Below are 11,747 nucleotides of genomic sequence, written 5' to 3'. Positions count from 1 at the left end.
ATATAGTAAAAGGTTTTCAGTCTCTTTATGTTATCAGTGGAAATTATGAAATCTTCTACCACCACCATCTTTGCGACATCTCGCTAACGTTCCCAGTCATTCCTATCTTCACCGGTCCTCTCTATCCTCTCTACGTGGTTTTACATAGAAATTATAAAAGGAAGGTTCCTCAACAAGGAACCTGTGTGATGCACCAACCATTGCAAAAGCCCGATGTTTGTCAGCCATTTAAGACGACAAGGGATTGTGACAAGCGTCGTTTGAGCTGCCTGTCCCCCCAGCGGAGGGCGGGCCTTAAACGGCACAAACAGCGCCAGTGGTGGGATCGCAACAGGAGGGTGGGCGCTTCGTCTTCAGGAGTGTCCACGATGCTGTCACCCACTGCACACGCAGACACAGACACACACAAACACACATTCATGTACATTGAGAGAGGCCCAGCAAGAACAGCTAGCCAAGAAAAAGAAGAATGGGGGGGGGGGAATCACAATGGCACTGTTTGAGGAGTACAATGAATATTCTTCTGTTTGATTCAGCAGACGTGGACGCATATGCGCACACACACACACTGCTGCACGTATGATCCCAATAAAGACAGGCACACACGCTCTAGTGTGGAGCTGTTAGAAGAGGAGCCATGGTCTCCATTTGTACATGCCACCAGTTCCAGCAGAATGGCTTTCTTTCTCTCATCAGCCCATTATCTATCTGTTTTTTCGCCCCATCAGCGCTGTCAACCGTTTTATTAGTGTTTGTGCTCACAATGAAATGACAAAGGCCCCCATTATTTGAGGAAGTCGCAGGGGCCGCAGCCATACATGCATGCACGGATGTCCGTGTGCTCGTGGCCAGTGTTAAGAGGTGATGCCGAATCGTCCACATGCGCATGTATCCGTCTCGAGTTATCGCGTTCCCTTCAGTTCAGCCAATTGAGACTCCGGGCTGATCCTGACTTGTGAAGCTGACTTTTTTTTTGTGATCTCTGTCAGTGTCTGTGTTTGACATCTGTGATTAAAGCGGCTCTGGATCTTTGTAACCTAGATGCTGTGTCGTAACTTGCACACAAACACTTGGTGGGGTCTCCGACTGACTCCGCGGGAACGAGTAAGGAGGTACGAGAAAAGAGCTGACATTTACAAACCGAATGTGGCGCTGTGTGCTTCCTTTCGTATTTTAAAGGTGAAGCAAGCCGTGTGCTGAAAATCCTCTTAAGACATTGTGTCGTGGAGGAAACAGAGATGCAGAGCCAGACCAGCTTTCCCCCACCACCACCAGACCCTATCCCTGCCTCCTTACTCTTCCTTCCCTCTATCTCCATCACATCTTTCCCGGTAGAAACACAACCTTTGAACTGAAATTAACACTTTCCACTACAAAGACAGCGGTAATCTTCAACGTCATTTGCATGACAATGAGGTTATGTAGATAATAGAGCTGTCAGTGGATCTTTTTCCCCCCACTTTTTATTCTTTTGGTCCCTTTAACTGCCTCATCAGTATGCTACAATGTGTCCAAGCAGATATTTTATGACATGCTGGAGATTATTCTATTTATATTTTTTGTTAAATGGATTTCTATCATTGCAATTGAGCAGTGAGAATGAGCGCATTCTGTGACTGCTGCGCGTTTGTCTTGTATGGTTTCTCCTGTGTTGCCGTCCATTTTAAAAAGACAAATGATAGAAAGAGAAAGAACATAAAAGGAGAAAAGTGGGAATGAGTGCAAAGCAGCCCAGGTTGCCTGGGAGGCACTCAGTGGCCTGGACGTTCTGAAAGAGGAGGGTTTAGTTGAGCTCGCCCTTGTACAGTAATTTACTTTGCATATGGTGTCTTGGCAGACACGATTCTAAATTTCCAACTGGGAGGCATCAGTGGAGGAATCACTGTCTTCAAAAGACGGCCTGCCAGTCACGCTCCTCCCGTAGCTAGAGATCTGAGCGTGCGGTGATAACCCGCGACATCTTTCTGGAAAAACGAGGAGTCGATCAGCTTTGATGGAGCACATCCGCCATGACAGGCTACTGAGGAGCTCGCTAATGAACTGGGGAAGGGGGGTGGGCATCGCTTAGGGTAAGAGCACAGAGGAGAAGGGTAGTTGAGTGGGGAATGGATGGATTGATGGATGGAGAAGGTGTACTTGATAGTTATGAGGTAGCCTCTGCTTTAAGATATTCAGGTAGATGGAAGAGTGCCCAGGTTAGAGAAAAACAGCTATGTGTTTGTTGAGGAGAAACAACCCCCACTCCACTACTTACATCAGCTCGTTACCCCTCCAGCACCAAAGGGTGGGGAGGTTTTTGTGGTTGTTTTGGGGTAAATATTCATGAGAAGGTACCCAATCCCAGATCTCTCCAGCCAGTTTTTTCCATCTATTCCAGAAAGTTTGAGTCTTTTGAATGGGGGCTACCACCTATTTGTGTGCTGGGGATCAAGTGCAATAATCCTCAACCTCTACACAGGTAAGGGTCATTGGGCATGGCAGATATGCACAATGCGTGGCCATTTTTAGTCAGTGAATGAAAAACATTTAGATTTTACGCAAAAGTTCTTCACGTACTTTTAATCAGTAGTATAAGTAAATAAGCTAGAACTATTTTATAATAAGTGTTACAGTACTGAGCAAAAGTCTGGAGCCACCCCTTATTTCTTTATACTTGACTTTTAAATGGCCAGACTTTCTTGTAGTTTTTAAAGGGGTCATGAATAACAGTGGAATAATCATAAGCATAAAAAGGAAGTTAACTCAAGGGATAAACCAGACAACTTAGCAAAGACCAATGTTAAAGTGTATCTTTAGGCACTTTGTTAGTAGCAGCCTATCTCAAAGCACGTAATTTGTTTCCAATTGACAAAAAATACAGGAGACAAAATAGTAGTTTTGTACTAACAAGGTGATTCCTAAAGAGCTATTAGCTGAAAACCTGGCATAGCTCAGCATGGTGTGCAGTGTGTCAGTAATACAATTTGAGATAACTGGAGAAGTGGTGGACAATAGAAGAAATGGTAGGTGTGGGGAAAAAAACTCTACAGCTGATGGACAGAATCTGAAAGTCATGTCCTTGAGAAATAGGAATAAATCCAGCAAAGACCTCACACAGGACCAGAAGATGCATCTGACCAGTTGATCCATCTACTGTTCGCTGAAGCCTCACCAGAAATGGTCTCAGTGGAAGGGTCACTTTCAAGAAGCTGTTCCTAAGAAAGGTAAATGGGGAGAAAGGGCTGAGTTATGCCAAATTACACAAGAACTGGATTGAAAATGAGTGGCAAGAGGTCTTATGGAGTCATTAATCTATATTATAAATTACTAATTCAAATCATTGTTAATACTATCAAAGACTCACCCTATGGGCATTTGTTTGTTAGTTTTTTGGAGATCAGCTACTACACATAATCTATGTAATTATTATTTATTTGAGTGTTATTTAAATCATTCTCAAAAACTATATAGATGTTGAGAATACTGGTAGCCTAGGCAGTTTTTATAGTAAGTTTTGTCAAGATTGATTAACTTCTCTGAGAAGAAATGGGGGACTCATCTAAATGCTACAATAATTATAAGATGCTTTGAAGACGTCAAGAGAACTACAACAGTAAGTCTACAGCCATCTGTAGAACACTGTGGAGGCTCTGTCATGGTTTGGAGCTGCATTTCAGCCAGAAGTGTTGGGGATGATGTCAAAGTTGATAAAGTACCAACACATTTTGATTTACCATGAAATACTAACTAGAAAGCATCTGATTGGCAACAGCTTAATTTTTCAGCATGACAATTATCCCAAACTTACTGATAATGTAGTTAAAGCATACCTGGATTGAACCCCCACCACCCCACCACACAAACACACACCCTGAACTTTAACATTATTGAAGCAGTGTGGGATCATTTAGCAGCGAACAGAACAAAAGGAAGCCAACATCCAAAGTGGACAAAGTAGTCAAACCAAATATTGACTTCCAAGCTTGTTAGAGTTAAACAAACTTTGTCTTTGCCTTATATACACTTTATTTACACGTACGTTTCAATAAATCACCTCACCTATTTCCCATTTTCCTAGCAAAATATGCAAAAATGAAAGATGGCTCAAGACTTTTGCACAGCACTGCAAGTGATAACACTGTTTATAGGTATTTACCACTCACCCTGCACAATATGAACCAGGGGCCCGTTCTTCGTACGTCGCTTACTACATCCAAGATCAAATGACACATCCAAGATCAAATCATCGCGCTAATCCGGTTCCCCGAACACACCTGCTGTTGACGATTAGTACAGCTGGACGCAGTAATGTGACATCACTGGGTGTCATAAAAGGGGCTACGCATCGATAGTAGAAACATTGATCGGCAACCCTCTGATTGGTCGGCGAAAATGTCGAAGGAGCGCGCTCGGCTCGGTATTTTTCGGCAGCAGAGCAAGAACTCCTGAGTGAGGGATTTCAGGAGTTTCAGAGTTTAATCAGAACGCAAGGGAACACTGCAAAGGCTGCAAAAGCAAGGAGCGAGGGCTGGCAGAAAGTTGCTGACAAATTAAACTCGTAAGTAATTTAATAATAATAATAATAATATATTGGATTTATATAGCGCTTTTCAAGGCACCCAAAGCGCTTTACAATGCCACTATTCATTCACTCTCACATTCACACACTGGTGGAGGCAGCTACGGTTGTAGCCACAGCTGCCCTGGGGCAGACTGACAGAAGCGAGGCTGCCATATTGCGCCATCGGCCCCTCTGGCCAACACCAGTAGGCGGTAGGGTAGATTTATTATATTACACTATATTATCCAATATTATATTACATTATATTATATTGTTATATTATATCCTCTTTCACATTAGAGCCACAACAGGACCCACTAGAACATGGGAACAAGTAAAAGTGAAATATAAGAATATCCTACAGAATGGTAATATTTATCACTTATATTGCTTTTCGTCTCTTGGAAAGAGACCCTGGAATAATCTGTTTGTTTGTTCATAACAGCAACCAAGAAAAGGGCAGAGCAAAAAAAGACAGGTGGTGGTCCTGCACCCCCTCGTCAACAAGTTGGTTAAGTAAATAATATCCTCACGGGAAAATCGATATCTCTCAATGAGCACACTGTCGCGCTGAGCTAAAGGATCCTGTCTGTCCCGCAATATACGCTGAATTCTGAGGACTCTCCTTATCAATCTTGCACCTTCCGCAATGGGTTGCTCGCGTAAACGGACAGGACATGGCTGCGACAGGCTTCCCAAATCCACCTTGGCTTTTATAGCCGTGGTCTCTCATCTTGATTACACGAAGTAATTTACAATTACTACTCTGAAATATGAATTACATCTGTAATAATCACATACATGTAATAGAATGTTAATAGTACATTTCCCTTTTTTAGGAAATGACCTGTATGTATCTGTGTGACATCAATAAAAGGATCAAGTGCTGCATTATCTTCAGTTACATTGATGTTATTTATTTATCGCTGTTGCTTTCGTATAAATGAAGCGGACATACCTGCGTGGCCGCGATCTAATCCTGTTTACATAAAGTAAACCTGCTCCCGAGCAGGTTTACGCTTACGGCTCTGTTGCTATGACAGCAAGTCCCGGATGAGCTTCGGGGAACCGAACGATCCAGGATCACGCGAAATCGTCAACAATCTAATCCGGCTAACCTACTTAGCGAGGTACGAAGAACGGGCCCCAGGCCTTCCTTCACCTTTATGCTGTTCTCAACACAAACAGCCTTGCAGACAGGCTTACTCTTCACACACACACACACTCGCTTAGTTTTACACACAAACACACACCGCTCTATTGAGACATATGGATGTGGCAACAAAATGCACAACTTTTTGTTCATCTCAAGGACTTGTGAGGGCCCAAGTGAACTGAGAGGCCATATTGATTTTCCCTCTTTTCATGCTGTGACTCGGGGATTACCCACTTTCTCATTCATTTTTAAAGACAACTCGTGAGAGTCTTCCTTCCCTTTTTCCTCTCTGTTTTTTTCCTTTTTCCCCCCACTTCCCCTTCCCCTTCTCGCCATCGTACATACGCACACACCCACCTGCGCAGCCGGTCGTACCCACCCCTTTTCCACAACCACAAGTCCCTCCTTGACCCTGAAAATTGTAATTCAGCCATAGATCACAGCTGCTGAATATTAGGGCTTACAAAAGCAGTTAAATAAAATATGTCGAAATCATCCAATCCCAGAGGCCACGGCAGAAATTCTAATCAGGTGAGAGAAAGGGGAAGGAGTCAGCAGGGGGATTATGGGTAAAGAAAATCGTCTGGATCTACCAAAGAGCAGACGGAGAGCTGGGTTTGAGCTAAAAATCATAGCAATCATAACGTCGTGTCATGAAAGGTTTTTGGAGGCATGTGAGCTCTTACCTCAAAAACACAGAAATGCAGTCATACACTCCTAAAATGTAACAATCTGTGTTACAGTTTTAGGTTTGATTTCCTTCTTTTTGTGATTCTTGGAACTAAAATTTAAAACAAAAAAACCATCAAAACACAAAGTACATAAATCAATAAATTTGCATATAATTCACTCCTTCTGTGTGTTATGTTACCCCAAAGACAGTTTAAAAAGCATTTTGAATGCACACGTAACTTGCAGTCATCCATGCCATAGTGTTGTCCATAATTAGTGCCAAAGCCAGCACTGCCTCTAGCTAAAGGTCTTCAAAGTTGGCAGATTCTCATAACCTGCAGTGTCAACCAAACTATTTGTAAAATAATTGAGTCTCCCGGTATTAATGCACTCATTTTATGCTAAACAGGCCAACAGCACTTTTGGCCTATAGGCCTTCCTTTGACCAGGCGTAGGAGGGGGTCAAAACATATTAATGATTCTGTTGGCATGCTTGTTACAATGAACCACAAAGGTTGATCCAGCTGAGAGCAATGCATGGGACAGTGCAGCTTGAGATGGTCAGATTTTAGAGCAATTTCAGTGCAAAACATTCTTCCGTAAACTGCTTGCTGTTTTATTTGTTTTTGTTTGGGGTTTTTTAAGGTGCACATATAATACATTTCCCTTTAAGTGAAGGTAAATTTCGTAGCACGCTGGCTGTGATGAGAAAGTCATAAACCAGCCTCAAACACAAGCTCGTCGCGAGAATGAAAACTTTTCTTCCAGGCCCGGACTCAGCCACATGTAAAATGGCCGGACAGTCCAGAGAGCGAGGGAGGTCTGATGGATGGTGCTTCAATCCCTCGGCGGTTCTCCAAACAAGGAGACGCTCGATTACACTGCAGGATCAAAAATGCTGAATGCACACACTCCCCTCCAGAGTGAGGGAGAAACAAAACATCCACAGACCTTCGAGAGGTAGATTCTGTTTCTCAGGACTTTGTGCTTTGTCTTTGGTGACCAAGTAATTTCACTGATTTGGTACAAAACAGCAGGAAGGCATAGCTGGCTCTTATATTGCCAGCAAAACAAACGCAAATGAGCATTTACTTTCCTCAACACCCACGGCTTTGGTGCATTTGCATAGATAAAAGTGGACTGTAAGCACTTCCATCTGTCTAGGAGGCAGTTGACCACTCTCAAATGAGGCCAGTCGTGGTAGAAGAAGCTGCACACTGCAAAACACCTTTTCTTCTTCTTCTTCTACTACTGAAAATTTGGTGTACAGAAAGACCGACAGCAATCAGTTTTCTTCAGTAACACCTTCACAGACTTGCATCAAGATAAGAAGATAACTACTGTATGGTATGCCTCAATTAAAGGGTTGATGTAAAACGGAGTTAAATGTTAAGAGTTGTACGTGGTTTAAGTTTTCCTTTAAAAAATATTTCACGTGCTGTCAGCGGTAGAGGCTCTTGTGTTTTTTTTATGTGCGCATGTCATAGCTGCCTTTTAAGATAGATTTAAAGTTCGATCAAATGTTCGGCCAGACGTTTAAACGACGTGAATTTATCTTTTGTTTCTTAGATATTGTGAGCTGATTTAAGAACAAAGGATTTTCAAGCCAAGTCAAACACTTTCTGTGATGTCTCTTTAAGAAAGGATTTTTCGTTAGACTTTGATGGTCGAACAAACCAAATACAAACTGTTTCTTCCTGCCTGTTGAATTCTAATGTGCTCGTGCTGCTTTAAATGTCAGGCTGGAAACGGATCCAAGCCCACATAAATAATAAAAAAAAATTTAAACAAAATATCTGCATAATCTATAGGTCATAAATCTTTAACGTTAGTTTTCTTTGGAGGTTTTGTGAAGGGCTTAGAGAGCATATGGGGACTCATGGGTCATGAGGTTATTCATCCCTGTGGATGCAACGGCGGCATTAGTGGTCAGTGCAAAAACACTTCAGTATTTTTTAAATGTACAGCCCAAAGACCCCCCCCCCCCCCCCCCCACACACACACACACACACAAAAAAACACTCCTCATGGTTTGAATAAGGCAAGCCTCTTATTCAACCCAGCCACTGCTCACAGCCATTGAAATCTAATGTAGTCTACTTGTATTTGAGTCGATGGCACTGGTTGAAGGACGGACCATTTAGAAAAGGAACAATCTTATAGATGCGCTCGTGTAGTGCCTTTGAATGAACCCTCAGAATTGTTGCACTCATTCAAAGAGAGAATGTGTTCTCGAGTGGTTCATATTCTACTAAAACGGGGACAATGGGATTGGAAAGTAAGTAAAAGTAGAAGATGGCGCAACCAAGATCTTCCTTTTGAATTCTGAAGCCTATAAAGGATTTGGGGACCTTGTGTTCCTATTGGTGCAGAGTCTGGATCTACCACCGATCTCTGTTACAGATACACGATGCCCTATGCTGTCAGCAGCAACTAACAAGGTAAAACCTTTAACAGTGCGGCTTGTTGTCATTTAGGCATGTTAAGGCGATGTCGCAAAGGTCTGCATACTTTTATTTGCAGATAACATAATAGATGTTTTCTGTTAAAATGCAGTTGTGTGTGGAGCCTTGTTACTATCACTGAAGGGTTCGTTAGACTGAGCCCAGGCACCATTGTGAAGCACTCTGGCTTGTTTGGATCTCGCTAAGGCTACAGCTGAAAGACGTTATTAGGACACGACCCTCCTTTTGTGACCTAAAAATCTGAGGATCGTTGGATGGTCTGCAAAATTGTGTCCTTATTACTTAAAATCCATTTTATACCATCTTGAATCTTGCTTTTTGCCATTTTGCTCATTCATAACTAACATGAGTGACCTCACCTACATATTTGTTCAGATCTGGAAACACAACAAAATCACTAAAAGTCCAACAGGGCAAAAAGCATGAGTAGATATGCGGCAGTGTAAATAGGTGAAAATTTAGCCAGATTAACAGGAAAGTGAGGCTACAGCTTGCACAGGCTCACCAAAGCTAGACAATAGAAAATAAAGAATGAGTCATCTGCAACATTAAGATGATAGGGTGAGAATCTAGCATAAACAATATGAAAGCATGAATGCATCCTGCCTGTTTCAGTGGTGGGGGATGTTTTCATGGTGCACTTTGGGCCCCTTTGTGCCAGCTGAGCATCATTTAAACACCACAGACTACCTGATATTGTCCCTTAAAGTTATGACCACAGCGGATCCGCCTATACTGCTGGTGGGAGGGTCACACACCATGCCACAAAATTCAGATAATGTCACCTGACTTCTTGAGCATGAACTCACTCTATAGCCTCCACAGTCACATGAGCTCAACCCAAAAGAGGACCTTAGGGATGGAAAAGGGATTCACATCATAGATGATAAATCTGGAGCAGCTGTGTGATGGGATCATGTGAAAATGGACCAAAATCTCTGAGGATGAATCTATGCCACAAAGAATTAAAGCAGTTCTGAAGGCAAGAGGAGGTCAAGTCAGTGCTAGCAAGATCACTTCACAAAGTGGCCAGTGAGTGTATTTTACTATTGAGTATAGATCTAGGCCTAAATTTCAGGGGTTATTAACTAAAAGTGAGTAAAAAGAAAAACTGAAAATAGCAGCGCATAGGTAATTAAAATGTTTTAAAAAGTGAATAAATGCTCGGATTAGCTTGCTAAACATATATTTAACTAACATTTGCAATTGTTAGCCGATATAATTGGTGGTCAATACTGTTTGTAACTTCCATAAAACATCGATAGACAGTTGAAATTATTACCTAGGTGTAAGACGGCTTAACAAATTAGTAGATATACATAACAAACAATAAGTTAAAATAGCAACATCAGCTGCAGATTATATAGCAAAAGTAGCCTAGCTTAACGTGAAATAGTTAGCTAGCAATACTTAGCTAAATATAATGGAACAACGATAGAATTGGTAATAATTAGCAATACATTCCTATTATCTTCTGCTTATTTCAAATCGTGTCATAGTGGTGTTGAAATAATCAGGGTCTTCAGGTTTTTCTTTTTATATATACAAAATGATGTTATAAAGGTAAATAAATGAGTTAGTAATAAGTAATAAATATAAAGGAAGCGATTTGATAAACTGAAAGGCACTATAGAGGTCAGGAATATTAGTGTCCTGCAATAACAATAGATTCATGCTAGTTGATTGAGTAAGCAGAGAGAAAAGGGGAGCTCAGTTTTATTTTAGCTGTCGGGATGTCTGGGTAGGTGTCTGTCAGAAATATAACTCCACAGGTTATGACATACAGGCTGAAGGGTGAGGGCTACTCACCAGAGGAGACACCATCCAAGAATACCAGAGATATGGACAAAGACAAGCTGAACATGAACCTGCAGGCCATGGTCTGAAGAATTTGTTTCAAAGAGCAAGAAATCAACGTAGAAAGAGGAAAAGGTCAGTGTATATCCGTAATGCACGGTTTTTGTTTTTGTGAAATCTATGAACTTGCAGTCTTTGCATAGTTTTTGTATACATGTGATGCACATACAAGGTTGTCTAGTCAGGTTATTATGGAGTTTAGCCTTTAGCCTAAAATAAAACGTTTACAAAGTGGTCTTGTAAAGTTCAGTTACATAGGGACATGCAGCTAGTTTTTGTCACAATGCACACAAAATCATGCAACTGGCTTTGATTAGAGACCATGTGTTAAGTACTGGTAAGGCTGGTTCAGCACCATGGACAGATTCAGCAAATTTCAGAGTGAGCAATTATCAGTGGAATAATGATAATTGGCAAAGAAAGGTCTGTTGTCGCTAATGTGGATTGTGAAATGGTCATCAGTACAGCTTGTGGGTGAATTTGAAATGCAGATGGAGCTAGAGATCGAGATCGAGATATTTCATTGTAATGCTTACGAGCAAAACCCACATAACTGCCAAATTCACGTACAATGAGTCTAAAACCTGGACATTAATTGTTTTTTACAGGTTCTAAATCTTATGTTAACAGTGTATGTAGTTTTGATTGGACTGGATGTTTCTTACAAAAAAAATCCTCTTAGACATGCTTCTGCCTTTGCATTTTTATGTACACAGACTTCTTCCTTTGACTTATTGATCAAAGAATTCAATCTTTTTGAAACATGACTGCTTGAGTTTTTCCAGTGATAATTTAAGTTGTAAAGTTTGGTGTTTCTCATTCTTTGTGAACAGAGAGGACAGAAGGTATCAAATCAGCTGTAAAGGGTACAGAAGGGTGGTCCATTATCACTGAGAAACCAAAGTAATACAACGTTTCATGGCCAGAGATGAAATAGTTGTTTTACATGTGATGCACACCGATAGAGACAGGGTGGTGATGAAGCAGAGGCCCTCCTGGTTACACTGCGTCTCCTTAAAAACAAAAATCTCCCAGCGTAGCTTCGGCTCCAAGCTGA

The 11,747-nt window shown here is 41.5% G+C and overlaps 1 long non-coding RNA gene across 1 annotated transcript; it reads left to right on the top strand.

Annotated features, from left to right (window-relative positions):
* Positions 1 to 4,268: 4,268 nt before the first annotated feature.
* LOC146663696 (uncharacterized) lies at positions 4,269 to 5,541 on the top strand. The gene is made up of 3 exons (XR_014913054.1): positions 4,269 to 4,752; positions 4,841 to 4,908; positions 4,986 to 5,541. It is a non-coding gene; the product is annotated as an uncharacterized LOC146663696 (long non-coding RNA).
* The last annotated feature ends 6,206 nt before the right edge of the window (positions 5,542 to 11,747 follow it).

Source organism: Rhamphochromis longiceps, linkage group LG8, assembly GCF_057381845.1.
Source record: "Rhamphochromis longiceps isolate RC_006_pf linkage group LG8, R_longiceps_female_GT1.1, whole genome shotgun sequence".
In the NCBI taxonomy this organism is placed as follows: Eukaryota; Metazoa; Chordata; class Actinopteri; order Cichliformes; family Cichlidae; genus Rhamphochromis; species Rhamphochromis longiceps.
The sequence above is the reverse complement of the archived record's forward strand: the minus strand, read 5'-3'. Positions and strand labels throughout refer to the sequence as shown.